This window comes from Channa argus, chromosome 13, assembly GCF_033026475.1.
Source record: "Channa argus isolate prfri chromosome 13, Channa argus male v1.0, whole genome shotgun sequence".
Classification (NCBI taxonomy): domain Eukaryota; kingdom Metazoa; phylum Chordata; class Actinopteri; order Anabantiformes; family Channidae; genus Channa; species Channa argus.
The window spans coordinates 16,397,300-16,416,767 of record NC_090209.1 but is presented as its reverse complement, the minus strand read 5'-3'; the positions used below and the strand labels follow the sequence as shown (position 1 = coordinate 16,416,767).

General features: G+C 38.4%; 1 protein-coding gene across 9 annotated transcripts in view; it reads left to right on the top strand.

Annotated features, from left to right (window-relative positions):
* The first annotated feature begins 7,809 nt into the window (after positions 1-7,809).
* Positions 7,810-19,468, top strand: part of si:dkey-178k16.1 (band 4.1-like protein 1) — a 35,162-nt gene continuing 23,503 nt past the window's right edge. For 5 of the 9 annotated variants that reach the window (XM_067527031.1, XM_067527030.1, XM_067527029.1 and 2 more), the window contains exon 1: positions 7,811-8,308. The gene's annotated coding sequence lies outside the window, so the exon portion shown is untranslated. Of the gene's footprint in view, positions 8,309-19,468 lie in introns of all 9 variants that reach the window. The other 4 variants (XM_067527033.1, XM_067527034.1, XM_067527032.1 and 1 more) reach the window with 2 other exon arrangements.

Sequence of the window (19,468 nt, the reverse complement as noted above, 5' to 3'; positions counted from 1 at the left end):
TGTGGGGCTTAAATTATTTTGAATTAGCAGATGTGATCATAATATTCAGTTGGATTATTCGAAAAATCAATAATCAAAAGAACACGTGACAAGCAAAATGTGTTAAGCCATAGAAAGCCAATTCCAGTGTCTAAAACACTGCAATGCACTGCATTATTTATTCATTTACTCCTTCTAACTGTGTCTTGAATTCTCCTTCTCAACCCTAATATTTCAAGTTTAGAGGAGATAAAATGTTTTTTCTTTCTCATACAATTCTCATACAAATGAAAGTAATTTGATGTATTACACTTAAAAATTCCACCCACTTTGATAACATGCTCAGGGTAGGGACATTAACAATGTAACTTTTTATTTCCATTTGTTGATTTATCAGGGGAGGGGTCCCTGACGTTTGAGAGCAAACACAATCAACCATTTATCAAAAAAGCTTAGGGATGCTGCCCAACAGCTCTTCAGAATTCAAACTCAAACTTCTGACTCAGACTGACGTGCAAACACCAAGGCTTTAGATAAGGAACTTAGCATGTCCTGCCCAGTCACCCAACCAGAACCCTAATCCTGGCACCTTTGACCCTTCTTGCCCCTTGGCAGTCAAGAGCCTTGAACACCCAATGTCCATCCCAATGTGAGCTACACACACCCAGAGTAAACATTAGCTCACAATCGTGATTTACCTGGAGGAAGCTGGTTCGCACCAGTTTCAATCTAACACTTCCTGATTAAAATAACAGACGAAAGTAGTGAAGTGGATCGCCCCGCAACCAAACATAAAAGCAGCAGACAGCTTAAAAGATATCACCACTAATCTGAAGTAGAATTAAGACTTGCTGTACATATCAAGTCCCAGCGACTCAGACAAGGACATCCTGAGTACGTGGCACAAAAATGGAGCAACTGTTGCCAAGATTTGCCAGTTGCTGTGTCAGACCTGCCAACTGCCCCCAGCGCCTTGTGAAGGCTAGAATCAAACACCAGTTTTACTTCTTGGCTGTATTGGCTGAGGTATTATTGGTTGCAATTATTCTACCACTTAAAATGACTATTTATATTAATTTAATTTCAGTTTGTTGACTAAGTTTGCTAGTTTCACTTTATTTTAATTTTCCTAGAAATGATTTAATTTCTGTTGATAAAATTGATAGTTGTTATTTTACATGTGATTATTATGTTATCTTAAATATGAAAATTCACATACAATATGTGCGGTAAATAAAATGTTTTAAACAAAGGACGGTGTTGTGTTTTTAGTTTACTTACTTTCCCATGACAAACATGCTAAACACAATCTGACCTCTGTGACCCTGCATTTCTCCATGTTAATACTTTTGTTAAAGTAAGTACTTTAGAGTATCTAGAATTTTCCCCTACCCTGTATTTAGAGACAATATGTAACCTTTGTGTATTACTGTGAAAGCCATTTTATCAGCACAGCTGGCTGAATGTCTAACTTCAGTTTTCTGAAAAAAATGCCATTCTCCACTGGATATTGTACATGGTGAAATAAAACTGCTTAAAAACATAGTGGTCCTCACTTATAACAAAATCAGACCAATGTACAAGTATTAATAATAATTAAAATACTTACATCAAGAATAGACCCAAATTCCCTTGTGTTTACTTGGCCACCTAGAGACAAAGAACATACCATGCACACATTCTTTAGATAAAATGACCTCTATGGCATCTTTTTTCCAAGGGGACACGATGGTGTTCATGTGAAGCTGCTTTTCCATTATAAAACCACACACAAACCACTGCAATTGTACACAGAGTTCCTTAGTGGATAATCAATGTTTTTATATTATTTTGGATATAATGGATGTGAAAGGGGTCCCTGGATTGGTTGTTAGGAGCTTTATAGTCACTTTTGACTAATTGTACTTACAGCTCACTATTTTACAGTTTTTGCACTCTCAGCTTCTCACAATTGGATTTAGGCAGTTTATCCCTTTCTTCCTGACCGTTCTCTTATGTACAGTATGCTCAATCAGATTGGGTGGGAAGTGTCTGTGAACTGGCATCTTCGGAGTCTCCAAAGATGGTGTATGGGGATTAAGTCTGGGCTTTGGTTGGATCACTGAAGGACAGTTAGAGACTCATTTTGAAGCTACTCCAGCCTTATCTTTGTTGTATGCTTTGGATTATTGTCATACGAAAGGTTACCTTTCCCCTCAGCGCAGGTCTCTCTCTAGGGCACTCTAGGGCACGTTTTCTTGAAGATCCTTACTGCATTTTGCTTTTTTTACCTTTCTCTTAGCTCTGATTAATCTCTGTGTCTTTGCTGTGGACATGAGGTTGCTATTCTCATACTTTACTGCAGGGTGTGTGTAAACCAGATGTTGAGCATAACATTTCCCAGTCATTGGCAGAGTTTGGGTCATCAGACCACAGAATCTAGCTTCTTATGATTTTAGAGTACTTCAAATGTTATTTGGCAAACCCCAAATGGACAGCAAAGAACTTGTGACGTTCTGTGAGACTGAGCTTTGAGTTCCTGAGCTCCACCAAGCTCCTTCTTGTATAGTAAGTCAGTTTGTCCTGACTGTGCTTTTGGAAACACTCATCGTTTTAGAAATGGTTTGATGCCTCACCACAAAATGCTGTTGTGAAGGTCTACAGAGAGTTCCTTGTCCTCCAAGGAATGTTTTTTTCCTGACATATGTATGTGAATTGTGGGACATAATATACAGAGGTCTGTGCGTGAAGCCTTGTGCTGTTTCTGAGTGTGACACATTGTTTATTTCTCACCTTACTACCAGTGACCCTGAAACTAAAGCTTTGTTCTAAAAAGACATTTTTTGATAACTTTTGTTCTGGTGAAGAGCAGGAGATTATTGGCACTGTGTCATCCCAACACGGCGGTGCTATCATCATCAACTACAGACAACCAAACTTTTGTGCCTCACACTGGTGTTAAGAAGAGAAGTGGATGGAGACATGACAGTACACATTATTGATGTTTTGTGATTTGAAGAAGATGACAACACACAGCATTGGGCATTTACAATAGGCTACAGTATCAGCTTGCAGACAACCCACATTGCAACTCAAGTTCAAACTGGTCTTTGAGGATGAGAAATTTAGTTTTAGAATGTGCATGAAAAATGTCTCATGCCTGAGGTGTCAATCTGTAGAATCCTTCACCACAAAGGTAAATCATACAGGGCAAAGTCTTTCATAATATCTTACTACTTCAGCAGCCAAACATTGAATCTCACCTTAAGGAATGAAGTCGCATGCAAGTTAGGCAGGAGCATTGCCATTTGAACTGCTGTTCACACTCATTGACCTCAGATTCCAATTAAGATTTTAATTGCTGTGCTGCAAGTTCACCACGCCCCTATGAACTAATCATATATCTAAAAAAATCTTTATAAGATGAAACAAAACTCTTCAAAATAGAGTGCTACCTGCAATAACCTTTGCAAAAATCTCTTTCGATTGGCTGGAATATGGAATGTATAATGGTTTGTTGCCAAAATGAATGTGTTTTCATATGTTAAGGTAATAAGTATACGTGGGAGAAACCTAAATTAGTATTACGTGGAAGACTGCAACTTGAGACCGAGCGGCTATGAGTAATGAGTAACAAAAGCAGCATAAGTGATTGAGTTGCTTTGCAGCTTCTGTTTTTAATTAACTCTCTCCGTAGAATATGCAATAGGTGCATAACAAAAAAGACTTTTTTTTTTTTTTACATGGGACTTTGAACAAGCAGGGATGGTTTGCTGCCTTGAAAGTGGATAAAATGAAAAAAAAGTTGGAAAAGGAAAAATGGAAGGAAAGGAAAATATGAGCTAATGACTTTCACAATAACATGTTGGACTCATGTGTAGTGTAGTTAACACGGCCCGTCATTAATGACTTTAAGAGATCGGTCCTGTTATGTTTTTTTCTTTATACTCTTAAATATATCTCTCTTTCTCAATTGGATCTTTGTTTATAATTTAAAGAAGTTGTTTTCTTTCTAAATATCTCAACACGTCCCTCTCCCCAAATGCAAAATGGTGGTTTACACAACAGACGAAATTGAGCATAGCATGGGACACAAGTATTAGACCTGTAACAGTAGTAAATAAATAAGACCTCAAAGTGGAGACATGTTTATTAGCTGCAGTAAAAAGGTTAAATGTTTCCACTTGTATAAAGCATTCTGTTTTGGATGATGATTACATATAATTTATCTGAATATGCCTCTCTTTCATAGTCTTACTGTGATATGCCCCCAAGGAACAGAGAAGAGTAGTGTACCAGCACATGTTGTAGCACCTCACCTGCTGCAAGCAGATGTAATTATGTGTGAAGATTCCTCAAAGAATGTAATCGCATGAATTAGTGATTTGTTGGCTATTCGACGTGATCAAGGTTTGCCTCAAACAGCTCTGTTTCTACAATAACAAGTTATTCTGTGTACCCAATACAATAAAACATATATAATATGTAATGCATGACAACTGTATTTTTTTCTAAAGCCAAGGGTGGTGAGATGGTTTCAGGCCACAGGTTTCTGTATCAGTGGCAGTGATGGGAAATGATATGTGCGTGTGTAAAAACACACCCAGAGAACTGTACTTTTACTGAGTTTATTTCTGATCTAGCTTCCTTTCGTATAGTTACATGATTCCAGGCGGCTTCTACGAACACATGAAAACTGATTTTGTGATGGATGAAAATGATCTAAGTTGATAATATTATTGTGTGAAGTTTTTGACAGCGTTCCCTTTGACATCTCTGAACAAGACTCAAGGACACATTTTAATGTTAGACTAATGAAGTTATTTGCTGTAACAGCACTACAGCTCGGTACATCAAGTTGCAATTGAAGCAAGGTTGACAGATCTGAACATGTACCTTTCACACTAGCTCCCAGTACAAGAACAAAAACGCCAAACCCTATGTCATCTTTCTTTCTGTCTCTACATCTGAACAAGGCAAATCTAATTGATTTGACATAGTTTAGAAAAATACACAGTATATATGTCCCACAATTCAGTCTGCATGTCAGGGCAACAACCATCTCCGCAGATCAAGTTATGACCAAGAATGTTTTACTATGAATTACTAAAACTTCTATTTTACATTTGTATTTCTCGATTTCAGTGGGATTGAGTTGATCCTGTCTCCCCCCTCATGCCGTCAGAATTCATTCATCCTGGTAGAGGAAACAATAAACAGTCTGTCAACTGTCTGCTGATCTAAAGTTGAACAGTTTGTTCAGTGTTGAGTAAAAAGTTATAACAAGTAGAACCAGTCCTCCAATAAACGATGCTATGAAAGCCTAACTTAATTATCAAAACGGTTACAAATCCCTTCTGAATTGTTTTTTTTTTTATAATACAATATAATTTAGACTGGTTTGTTGAGGTTAATAAACACCCAAGGTTAATAGTTCAGGTTACTATCCTTATAAAAGCAACTGTTGTAGGAGGCGGACACAACCAGCTGTCTGCCATGTTGTTACTCTGTAAAAATGTCACCTTACTTCATTCTTTGCTTCAATCCAAATCATTGCAGGGCCTTTGTAGCAAATACATGTCATTCTAGAAAACCTTCTAAATTCACTGATGTTTTTCTTAGAGTTGGGTTCACTGAAGCTTTAAGATTGTCATTGAACACCAGCTGATCAGTAAGTACCAAGTGCTGCATCTGTTCAATAAACTTTCTGAATGGGACTATTGTGCCTTTTTCTGATCATTAAAGGTTTAGTGGGACCATCGTTCATCACAGGACAATGACCCAGATTTGTTAGGGCTGTTTGACCGAGGATGGTGGTGGGAGCGTCATCAGACGACTTGGCCTCCAACATTAGCCAAATTAAATCTACTTGAGATGGTTTGTGCTCAGCAAAACAAGTGCTCAGCATAAGTGGGAAAATCTGAAGACGGATGGAAAATCATTTCAGGCGGCTTTCTGATCAAACCGGTTGAGAGAACCCCAAGAGTGTCCAAAGCTGTTCACACAGCAAAAAGTTGCTACTTTGAAGAATCTACCATGTAGCATAATTTCTTACTTTTTAAAATTTCCCTTTTTTTTCTTGCTCATTCTTTGGGTTATTATGCCCCAGTTTCACTTTACAAAAATGTGTTTCTACACTTTCAACTTGTATTGTAACAACACCCTGGGTGTCAAGCTTCTTGTGTGTCAATGCTCCCAATACAGTATAAATGATGCGTATAAGGAAATGATGAGGACACCATTTTTGTTTCCTTCCAAAAAATACTATCAATGAGATTTTCATTGTAGTTCTACACAGAAACGTCCAAAATTTATGGGTGTGAAGATGTAATAATTGCAGAAATTATAAAATGATACATAGCTTGAAGCAACATTATTCATGCACGGTCTGGTGATGGTGGCTCCCTCTTATGAAACTACAAGCAGATATGGGTAAGTACATGTTAAAACTTGATGTGAGGGTAGAGCGTGTGCGGACTGTATAACACCGGGTTCTCTGTTCTGATGTTTGTGATGTGTCTGAAGATGGTATACAGTCGCCACCATGTGGACAAATGTCTTTGCAACTACTTGGAGAGACCTGAGTTTTAGTGAGTCGTAGATATGTGTTTATTAGTGAGGTCACGGGTGGAGGAGTGCATTATATTAAGTGTAGGGGGCCAAAACCTTAGAACCCCCTCTTAATATGATGCCCACCAGTTCGACTCGACTACCCATGTTAACTTAATAATAAACACATAGTAAAATTTTGACCTATCAGAAAGTTTCAACCGAAAAACTGAGAAATTATAACCTTGGAATTCATGGCAGAGCTGCTGTATTGAATTGCACTAGATTGAACAACTGTACCTAATGAAATGGCCAGTTAATGTACATCTTCACAAACAAATATTACAGTGATATCTAAATTTGCATTATTATGTGTGTATATATATATATATATATATATATATATATATATATATATATAATATGTTCATGTTACACCTTACTTCACTCATTTGAAAGGTAATAACTTACACTACATACTATAGGTTATGCTCCACAAAATCCCCCATATGGTAAGGAAGTCATTCCACTGCTCCTTTTTGTGTATCCTGTCAGCATCTGAAGGAGACCCACCGAAGCATGTTAGGAATTGATTTTCCTGTATGCATATTTGCATTTGAACAGAACACTTGTGCATGAAAGCCAAAGAGGGCGTTCAGCACAGACGACTCCTATGAGTCACCAGTGCAATAGATTATCCACTTTGCCTTCACCCATTCAGTGCACTGCTTGCTATTGGGGGAACAGAGCATTTTTACTTCTTGTTGTGAGTTGAAGGTGAGCTTCTAAAGCACGTACTACTGAATTTAAGGGGTTAAAGGGAGTTGGATGCGCATTCAAGCTAAATCAAAATGTGGTTTATCGCAGCACAATGAAACATAAGTGATCTCACTTAGCCCAATATAATTATAATCACCAACCTGTGTTTATCACATATATGGTCAAAGCAAGAAAGAAGTTACACTTTGCATTTCTTGGCTCCCTGGGCCTAAATCTCTCTTTATGTCACCAACTATCAATAGTACTTGCCATTAGTTTTATGCAAAGCCAAGAACGTTTTATGCAATGCCAAGAACATTGATTTCTACTTAAGGAGGCAAAATGCACTTTGCATTGGGACTCGGGATAACTGACAGGTGCTTAAATGGCCTTTGAGGCGCTCTGACACAGACAGGCTGCAGCCGTCCTTGTTGAACGCTCGGCAGCAGCAGCTCAGCAGGTGTCCTCTCTTCAGTCTGAGGAGGCGTGGCACGAAAAAATGGGTTTGGTTCAACATGAAATTGACATTGGAAACATGATGATTTTCAGTCTATTCGTTTTCTCAAACCATGTAGCCAAGCTTCTCACTGAAATTGCAGTAGGCCTAATTACACGTGATAAATTTTTTTTTTCAACTAGCACTGAAATTTGGTTGTTATTTGAGTTTGAAAATGGTTATTTCGGCAGCGGTGCTAAAACCCTCCATTGTGCTCTACGGTGGGAAAAGATGACCTGCAAATCAGTGAAGCGAGTGGCAAGAGACACTGCGTGTCCTACGCGGAGTGGTCCTTGCATATCACGCACGACGTTAGGAGTTCCCTTTGCTTACACCGTGAAAACGCCCCTCTACTCTCCTCCGAGCCCTTCTCGGCCGAAAGCCACCGCTGCCGGCGTGTGCGCGACTGCTGTCCCAGCCTGCAGGGTTGCATCTGGCGTGGCAGTGCAAAAGGCGGCTCCGAGGAGGTGGCGGCGTCCGTCTTTCAGGTTCCTGCGATCTCAATGATCAGAATCTGGACTGAAGCTTGACATCCGGACCCGTCAGGTAGGCTCTGCATTCCATTTGTTTCTGACAGGGTGCTGATGACAGCGGAACAGGTGCATGCTACATTTTGCCGGTTGTTTCGAAATGACATTGTGGGGAAGCACTGGGAGGCATATTCATGCCGGTGACAAGCTTTGCACAAAAGCATGTTCAGCATGCTCCGCCAAGGCGCCGCTTTGTGCCTCAAGTGTCATGGACGGATGGAGAGGGTGTTGCCACAGAGCTTTAATCCGACCAATATGGTCGGCGGGCTGGTTTAATAAGCTGCATGGGGTCAGTGGATGGTGTATTTCATGCACATCAAGGCCCAGTAGGCGGACACAGTCTGCAGGTGCTCCTTTCTTATCGTTTTACGGAATCGTATAGCGCCTTATTCGCTCCCTTACTGCATACGCATCCAGCCCACGTACATTTTCACACCTATTCTTGGACATGCCAGTGTGTGCAGGCTAAGCACTGGGATTTTGATGTGTGGGGCTATAGGCTAACAGCTGATGCTCGAGATAATGGGCTAATTGACGGAGGGTATTGTGGCGGGTGTGGCACAGGGGGCAAGCGTGGGCGCCCCGGCAATCAGGTCTCCCGAATGTGTGAATTGCACTGTGGGAAGGTGGGATAATAAACCGTAAATGTTCTTAATGTAGAAGAGTTTATTATTTTTTTTACTATTAAATTAGATAAAGGAAAAATAAATCGCAAAATTGTGTTAATGCAACCGACTACAATTTACTTAGAAGAAAAATTAATGTATCTAATTCCTCAGGTATTGGTTGTGTTGATTGACTCTCTTTAATTCTTTATTTGTCAAAAAATAGTGCCAATTTTATATTGCATTGGTATAGTCCCAATAGGAAAAGCTAAAGAAACAAAGAGCATAGCTTCTTCATAAATAAGTTAAGGAAAACATTAAATGTCAAGGTAAGAAAAATCTGCATAATTGCAGCATTCAGAAAGTTTTATTTCATTTCTCCAGAGAAATCCGGAGGGAAGTTACTAATATATGTAATGTATCCTTCCCGCTTGCCCAGTTCCTACTCACACACTGTCAGTCCTTGTTTATCTGGCTCCTTTGCAACCACGCCACAGGCTACAGTAACTCCCAGATTCTGAATTTGTGGAGGCAGAGTCGGGGAGAGGGCAAATTAGATCTAAATTGCATCCATCTGTCCATCCACGCCTCTGTCCCTTCATGCATCCTTCAGCCTCATTTTTCTTTCTTTCACCTGCTCCACTTTCAGCCACCCTGGCGTGCATTACAATGGTGCACGTATAAGCTGCGTAGTGCTTCTTTGTTATGCTTGTTTACTTGTTCACATTAGAGGGCAAAGCCTCTTTATGCGGGTGAATATTGTGTTAAAATTATCAAATACCTGTCTTCTAGGCTGTCATGAAAGGAGTCTCACTGTAGGTAATACAATAATGGAATTACATGCTACATTTCCCACAGCGTCAGTTCCTTTTATCTATGACAAGTAAAGTGTAACAAACAGGGAAACTCAAGTCAACACAAAGACACACTATCAAGGTTGTATGGAGATTTGTGTTCACAGGTGGTGATTGCGCAATCTGTTACCAATACACATGCTATAAGGGCAAGGTCATACGATGTGTTGCACAGTTGCAGAAATGTTGTGTATGTGTTTGGGGTTTTTATGCACGCAAAATCAGCTTGCATGCTTGTTTAAGGTAGCGCACTTCAATACAATTTCCCCCCTGAGTTCTATTTCAGGTCATCGTATAATCGATTTGTAATAGCTCATTGAAGTGGGGCCAGTGGTCTGTTCACAGCCAAATTGAAATTCTCCACAAGATAAAACCCACAGGACTTAGAAGTGAGGGGAGCTTTCAAATGCATATTAAAGATAGTGGCTTATAATAAGCTGTCACTTTCTGCATTATCATCACAAATTATGTGTATTATGTATAGGATACAGTGCCTAATTCAGCAAGCCACTTCATTTTCTGTCGCTCACAGATCTAACATCATATCAGGTTATGACTGGTAACACAGTCTCACACAGGTACATACTGCACTCAATAATCATCAACACTGACAATAAAATGCCATCATAACATGAGACTGATGGTTTAAAGCCCGAAATGGGGCATCTTCAGAGAAGAGTAATTGTAATTCATAGTTTCATCTACAGATAGCTAGAGAAGCTGTACAGGGAATAAATCCAGTTTGAAAGTGAACAATGGCCTGGTCTATTGTTGAGGTAGCTAAAGATTGGAAAGCTTGACTGCCAGTTTCTGTGAAATTTGATCAGAGGAGTGTTAGCTGACCGATTACCACAATTTCCCAGTTTATATAGAATCTGATCATTTAAATCTGATCATTTGCGGTGCAGACCATTAGATTGATTTTTATATTGTACACGTATTAGTCATTACATTGCATTAAATGACATTACATTGGATTTGAATAGTCAGACCTGATTTGCAGAGGCGGCAGAAGTACACAAAATCAGTACTGTCGTAAAAGTGTAGGTACTCCACTATAAGTAGTACTTAAAGTTAAAGTACTAAATACCTACCACGCTTTATGTGCAAAATATCAAATGCTCCACTAAGAAACTGGTTTCTCTGGACATCAATCTGAGTCCTGATACATTCCACATGTACTTCATAAGTAATTTTTTTTCGTAAGAATCTAAAATACTAAGGCCTTGTTCATTTTAATTCTTATACAGGTTCAAGGAGAGAACCACTTCAAATACTTTATTTCTGTTTATACAACATTCAATTAATTTACTCTAATGATAAACTTTTTAGTTAGTAGCAATGAAAAAAGCAAACATGGGGGACTTTTAAAAAGCAAAAATATCTAAAACTTATTTCCCATTCATGATGGAAACTGCAAACAAACTTCCAACAAGTGAAAATGTGGAAAAGAACATTTTTAGTAATGAAAAAGAAAGATTCAAGGCCAAATAATTAAAGGGTTATATTTTATATTCTGACAGGGAATTTATCAACAAAAAATCCTCATAACTTTGTGTACATAAATTTGTGTACAAGTTATCCTCTCTAAACGAACATTTGAAGTGTGAAGTGCAGATTGTCTCTCACAACTTTGTCCGACCACAGTGACAACACATACTTCGATATCTTGTTTCGCTGATGTGTTCAAGGCGAGCAATTTTAAAACGGACTAAAAGGTAGTTCAAACTGTTGGTCACGCTCTTCCACCACTGCCACTGTCTCCACCGTGTCACTTCAGTGAACCCACCTCCACACGGGCTGTCACATTCTTCAGCACAGTGCCATGTGATGCCTTTACTCTTCTTCCCTCTCACAAGTGTGTATTTGTCTACTGGCAAATAATGCCGTCAGACTGTTTTTGCTTTTGTCTTTTTCTTTATCTTATTTTGATATGCTTGACAGATGATGTTGGGCTAGAGTTCCCATGGTAACTGTATATTAAACAGGCATGCCTGATGTCTCTGTGTCAGTGGTGACACTCTCCCCTTTGGTCAAATAGAAAAAAACTGAAGTGTGCTACAGGCACAGCATGGTGCCTGTCATTACTGTCGTTGTGATAAAGAGCGAAGCTCAGTATGACTATAAGTAAAGGTCTCAAAAATGTTTAGAGGGAAAGTATTATGCTCTATGATAATGTCGATGATTTTACTGCAGATTTTTTAGTTTGAGTGTGACCATTGTGATGATCTTGGAGTTGTTGTACCATATGCTTGATAGATGTGTTCTTTTTTTTATGTTATGCTATGTGTTGAATTCTTCTGAGAAACCTAGATAATGCCGATTTTCTGGAGGTGCAGTACTTGCTTTCTTGTCAAAAACAAGATATTCATAGTCTTCAATCCTAAATTTACCTTAATAGTTCTGTCTCATACTGCAGGACTTCACGCACAGACTGTTTGTCTTTCTAGACTGTGCTTGTCAGAGTGTAGCAACAGTATGTCAACAAGTCTCAAAATCACTGTCATACGCACCAGTGACTATATAGTAATGTTTCTTAAAATGATCACGGTTTGGATAAAAACATAAAATCTAATGAGGTCATCAGTTTGAGTGTTCCAGTGGTGTTCTACGAACTCAAACTTCTTTTGACTTTTTTATTTAAGGTTCTCATGTCCTGTTTCATATCTTGACTTGACCCCCTCTTAAAAAATGGATTAAAGATTTCGATTTGGTGTAAAATGGAGAATGCTGGTTCTTCCACCCATGTTAACTGTTTAATATTAAAGATATTAATCTCATTCATCAAATAATGCATTTTGACAGCCTAATTTGAGATTTTACTGCCTGATTTGTTTTAATCAGTGAGGATTAACTTTACAATGACCCACCCCCCGCTCTAATAATTCTGATATGCCCATTGGGCACCGTCCATGACTTCCGAGCAATAATGAGGCAGGCACAGATAGGTTTGCAATCACACAATCTGTCTTTTCTCATCAGTTTTAAAGGGGAACTTAGTACAATAGATGTGTAGAAACTGTTCTAACCTCTGTAACAGCTTGTTCCCACAAGAACGTGCTCATGCCAATGCAGGTACAGTAGCACAACTCCCTCTGGGCTTGCTTTTTCTTTGGGAGGATGAACTTGCAGCCTCATTGGTTCAGATATCGTATCATTTATCTCAGCTGGGGTGTGACATGATTTGCAGCAGACTTAACAGTTGTGCTACGCAGTCTGCTTCCAAGACTGCTGAGTGCCAGAGGTTTGGAGAATGTATGTGGCTTCCCGTGAGCAAGGACATCTCACCACTCCCTCTTCTCCAACCCCCACTGTCCTATACCTGGTTACTCAGAGCCAACCTCTGCCAAGCAAGGATTGATAGACTGGCTGTGTATGCCATTAGGGCGAAGCACTGATTATCAAGCAGAGATTTGCAGGGAGCTGCATGATGGCATGGCAAGGGTCATTGAGAAATGCTCAGTGATTGGCTAATGCACTGGGAGGCTTCTGGGGAGGTCAGCCTAGTTAGATTAATTTACCATATAGCATGAAATTCTTTTCATGCAAGGTTTCCTAGACATTTCTTGATACACTTCAATAACATGAAAATCATAGATATTTATGCAAATTATTGGTAACCACACTGCGTTCATTAAAGTGAACACGTAGAGTGTTAGATTCATAAGAACATACACAAAGTTAAATATGTTATTAATATGATTAAGAGTCTACAGCCAGTGTTGATGTCAGCATGCTTTAACCTGTTAAGCAGGTTAAATGGTCACCACTTTAACTTAGCATGTCACTGAGGGGAATGAGACTGTCAGTAGCCTAGATCTGTAAGTAGTGCATTACAAACAAACATTTTGAACAAACCAAAGGTGTTGGCACAGATGAAAAACAAACTAAAATCCTCAACACAACAATTGTCAGCTTCATGGTGTTGCAAGAGAAAAGATCAAGACACCATCAAAATGAGTAGGATTCATCCTTTGGTACATAAATGTCAGATGCCAAAACAATCACTTGAACGGTTGATAGGACACAGCGGATACGAGCTGATTTGGGCGTTATCATTCCATTTGAACGGCAGGTTAACATTCAGCCCATAATTGTGCTTTGCTCTAGAAAACAACTAAAACGTATATAAACAAAATGTTACATATTTAAGTGATACAGTGTTAAAATTAGATGTGGGGATTCGAGCCATCTTCTGGAGGGGGATCAAATATTCTGAGCTCTTGTTTGGGAAACATTTTCAGTGGGTCTGTACATGTAGACACAGTTGATCTTCAGTTGAAGAGGAATCTTGTATAAAAAGTTGTTCTAAATGTGATCACATAGCTTACAGCTGCTTTGCTTTGATGAGACTGAATGCACTTTCAGCTAGTAGAAATATTCAGAAATTAAAATAAATGTTATTTTATCGAGGATGATTCAAACACATGTAATTATCAGTATTTTACAAACAATGTTCCTTGGCCATTTTTGTTGTTTCTGCTCAAAGAAGAAGTTTTGTAGCTGAATGTACATTATTATTACATTAGGATTATTTTGCATCCACAGAAAGCAGCTAAGCTATTGTGTCTGATAGAAGTATCCTCGCACTCAGTAGAAGGTTTGTCCAACATGTTTTATGTTGTGGTAAAATATGAATATTATTCGTTAAACTGTGACCTTAAAATTAATTTTGCTTTTCCCGTGTGTTGCTTTTTGCCACAAACAAAAGCAAAGAAACTGAGCTGATCTTTGCACATATTAGTTATAGCTTTGTTTAAATATCCGGCATCTTCAACATTGGTAGTGACAGTTGTGTGAGATATGTGTATGTATGTGAAATGTGTTCTTTAATGGTGAAAGCCCATGACGAGTAATGCGATTCCTGTTTAATCCTCTGCACGTGACTTGAAACGACAAACGGCTACAGCAGCTAGTAAAAGGCACCACGAGGTTGGATCAACATCCAGAAAAAGCCAACCTGTCCAGTTCACTCAGTGAAAAACAACAAGGATACTTTACTCTTGGGACAAAAATAACCTAGATCCACTGGTAAGTGTTACACGGACTGACAGTATCTTTTAAAACATGCTGAAGGAAACAGATGGTTTGGTTGGAGCAAACAGGTTTTGCGTCTGAGTGAAAGTAATATCCCTTTTAAAATTCCAACTTAATGAATAGCCTAATTAACAGGAGTACAGTTTGGGGCATGCTTTGTTCATTTTTGTAAATGATGTAGTTGCAAAAGACATTCTGGCAAAGGAAGAGCTGTGCCTGGAGCTCAGTAAGCCCATTATCTACACAGAGTGCTCCTATCTGCAGTACATTACAAATAACTACTAACACTACTACTACTACTACTACTGACATTCCTTCCTTTAGACATTTTTAAAAAGCTTTAATAATTTAGCAATAGCAAAACAGAACTATAGAAGAGAAGACAGGAAACAATGTTTGCAAAGAGCAAAGAATGATGAACAAAAGTCTTTGTAAGAGCGAGGCTATAAAAATAAAAACCAATTTAAATCCTAAACCCGTCTTAAAGTGTCTTAAAGAGGTCAGACGGTAAAGTAAAGAATACATTTTAAAACTTACTGCTGTAAGTAAAAATGCAGAATGGGGGCACACACCCTTTTTGGTGAAGATTTGAGAAATGCTCGAGAGGATGATGTTTTTCTTCCAAGAACAGCTCCACAGGATTCATCGAAAATGAACTGCCCAAAAAGCCCCTTTACCCATTCAGATCTGATCTGCAGAGTTAAATGCAACACTTTGATCTAACGGCTAAGAAAAAGAGCAATTGGCAGCATGTGGGGGCAGCTCTACTGTGCTGATGGAATTCCTAACAGTAAATGTTGTTGATGTTTTTAAATCTGAGTGGGCCATGTTTTAGAAATTATGTAGGTTGTCTGTGTAAATTTAGGCAGTGTAAAATGAGGATTTCCTGTGATGTTTTGTTCAAAACTGCTTCATTCCTCAGATGGCAAAATGGACGTGATTGCTCTTAGAAATCTGGATTCTGAAACTTTCCTCAGTTTCTGCTTTCTGTAAAATAATCCCAGAACACTTTTCTTGCAAGGCTTTCATATTGTGACCAGAGGTAGAGCTGATTACCTCTCTTTTCCTCACTTTTCTGCTCTCACGCCCATACCAGACCTTTTCTTTCCCTACTTACTCTGGATGAAAGCAAACACTTGATGCTGTTAGCACAATTTCCTGTCAGCATACAGTATTTGAGGAGTGAGAGGAACCTGCAGGCTGTCATGTGGGTCAACTGAAAAGTTAGATAAATAAATACATTATGAAAACATCAAAATAATGAGAGAGTTTACAACACACTGATCCTGGCACACACAAACTGACAAAGGGAAAAGCTTTTTTTTCAGGTTGTTTTGAGGATACTAATATGTAGCCTCTAATTAGGCTTCCTGAGATTAAGGCTTTTTATATTAAGGGGTCCATACTGAACTCCCTGGTTTGCTAAGATTACATGTACATGCAAACATAAATGAATTGGAGGTCCAGAAAACTGTTGGGCTAAGGCAGTAATTTTCCAAGAGTAATTGTTACACTAGAAGCTGTTAGCACATGCAAAGCTTCATGACAGCATACTGTTTGAGGAGAGAGAGGAATCCACAAGCTGTCGTATTTCCCCACTTCCAGTGTTTTGAGATGCTATATTTGACAGATTTCTCCAGCCCACCTGCTGATGAAGGATGGGCCTGTGGGCAACTGAAGCCTGCCTGAAGACACATACATTTTTGGGGCTTCTAAATTGACAGGCTCATTGTTTGAGAGATGGCGTGAAGACAAATGGGCAGAGGCAGGCTGTGGTGAATGGTGCATCATGGACATCAATCTGCCCTAGATGATCAGCCATTACGTCTGTGACTATCTGGCAATTTATCTGAGCTACTCTGCTGAAGACAATGAGTGTTTTGGGGCGTCACGTTATCTGCTTTTTGTTTTTGTTTTTTTTATTGGAGATTACAATGACATTTTGCAGTTTGAGACTTTTTTTTTTCCTACTACAGTAAAAGTTGTACCATGAATCCAAGCTTACATCTGGATTGATGTGATGCTCAGCATTGATCACTTAGTGTTTGCACTGACTTTGAGGTGTTAACTGCACCGGAGGTCATCTCCAAAGACAGACTGACACAGTGATGGAGTACTGAAAACTATTTCTTAATGATAGGGAAGAGTGTGTGTGCGTGTGTGTGCATATGAGTTATTTGTGTGTTACAGATTTTTTTTTAATAAAAAGAGTTAAGATGTAGTTATCTGTCAGTTATTATCTTATTGAAGCCTTCAATGTTTTGTTATGTGCTTGAAGAGGCAACAAAGCTTTTGTTTTGAAGATCTGTTTCTTCAGACCAGTCACATACCCTTCCTTCATTATAGACCATATTTACCATCTTTACTTTTCAACCAAAAAGCCAGCAAACATCTGAAACAAATTGCAGTTCGATTATAAAAACATCTGAAATAATGCTGAAAGAAAAATTCAAATTTTACAGATGTCTCATGTTTTAACACGGCGTTGGACCATCTTTCCTCTCTTCACTGCATGGATTCTGTTCAAGCGCAACAGATGTTTTTTTTTTTTTTGAATGAATGAGGTGCTAAATTTGTATTAATGGAAACAAATTCACAGGAAGGAAGGAGTTTGGCTCTAGGTTTAAGGTAAGGAATGCATATTGGTGGGGGTAGGAAAATGCTGTGCAATCACATTCAGGCTACAATTAGGATTGTCATTACACTCATAAACAACTTTATAATATTATATATTATTATATATAAGTTTGCAGTTTTGGCTTATATAGAAGTGTCATTTTTAGGAGAAAGGGTGGATTTATCAGTTTATAGTTAAGTAAGGTTGTATATTGTGCATTTTAGGATGGAGCGTGGAAGTATTGAGGCCCTGATGGTGGGGCTACAGCTACAGTAGAAAATAACATTTGAAGATTTAAACTGATAGATTTAACTGATTTAACTAATTTATTTATCAGTTTTTGCAGCATATTTCCTCTGGGCAACAAAACTAGAAAAATAATAGCATAGATGGTGGAATAAAAGCAGTTTGAAAACATACAAATAATCAGAAGTGTATTTCTATTTTATGTTTAAAAGCTCTTGGTATTTTAAAATTCTTAGCAGATGCTGAGCACAAATAGACAGTTCTGGGTAGAACTCACACTTTTGAATTTATTTTATTCACACAGATATACTAGAGATCACACTACTTATCCCACCTAGTGGTTTTAATATAACAATATTATGTTTTTATAAAAGTATTACATCAGCATGTATTATTTCATACAGTATCATTAAGGGTTAACTACAAATAAAGTGGTAAAAATCTATGTTGCACTGTATATTTGAAAGCTTTCCTAATCAGTATAACATTGACTCCTGTCTCTTGATGTCTGACACAATTTCTAGTAGTAGTAGTAGTAGTAGTAGTAGTAGTAGTAGTAGTAGTTACACATTCATACACAGATTAATATATAAACGTGGAGTCGAGGTAAAGCTGTCTGAGATTATTTCGGTTTTTGGTGCATGTCTCAAACAAATAGTAAAAGCTGCAGTACAGCATCACTGTGGTGCAAGAGTGTAATGGAATTTAGTTAGAGAACCACATTTAAAAAGCACTTTCCCAAATTTAGTCTGACATTTTTTTAATTCGGTCCATAAACCACTGAAGTATAAATACCAAAGTATTTCTGTCTTAACTTAAAAAAAGTCAACTCCTGCAATACAACTATTTTTGGAGGCCGTCTGTCCCACACATTCTTCTAAGAGCTTCACCTACCCTATTGCTGTCATACTTCACAGACTTTCATTGATGATCACTGTGAAGTTCAAGAACTAAAGGGCCCCAGACAATTTTGAAGAAAGACCTTTAATGGGAGTCAGTTTGAAGACAATGACTGTTACAGCCACAGCACCTTACTCATCTCAGTCTCCATCGTGTCCCTCACATAGATGATTAGGTGTGCGGAGACTGTAACCGATGTGGAACTGGAGTGATTGAATCACAAAATGACCCAAATGAAAGAATAGATTGGCCTCATGATCATAATAGGTGTGAAATGAGCGGCCTAGAGTCTTTGACACTGATTTATTAGGATTCATCTCGAGTTTGCTTGTGATTTGCTGATGCATTGTTCTGACAGCTGCTTCATGGGTTTGGTGTTACTGTGGACAGATCTAATCAGCTCACGCGAGTGAGTGTCGAAGGGAACAGCTATTTAACAGAGAAATAAGACGAGATCAGAGATTGGTGTTGTGGAAAAAGAATGTGCTTGGAATGATTCATTTTATTGTGCTCTTCAATATATAACGGATTTTGCTGTAAGAAATGTGCTGTTCTCACAGTTTCAAAGCTGAGGATTGGGCTTTCAGGACCATACAACCATAATGTCTCCTATTTTATTTGTTTATTTCAATTTCCTCATACTTCCTGATTGTGTCATGAATGTACAAAGGCAATGACAAAATTAAACAACAACCTTATTAGGCAGACGTGTACAATCTAATGCAATTCAATACAGACTCATTCGTAATGTTAAAATTTCTTAGTTGTAAAGTTGAAACTGTCAGAAAGGTGATGATAATGATAATAATAATAATAAAACAACTCTCTGTTAATTATTAAGGTCGAAGTGGTTAGAAGAGTTGTATTGGCGAGCATTATAAGAAGCCTGATGTTTGCATATAAAAAATACATAGTGA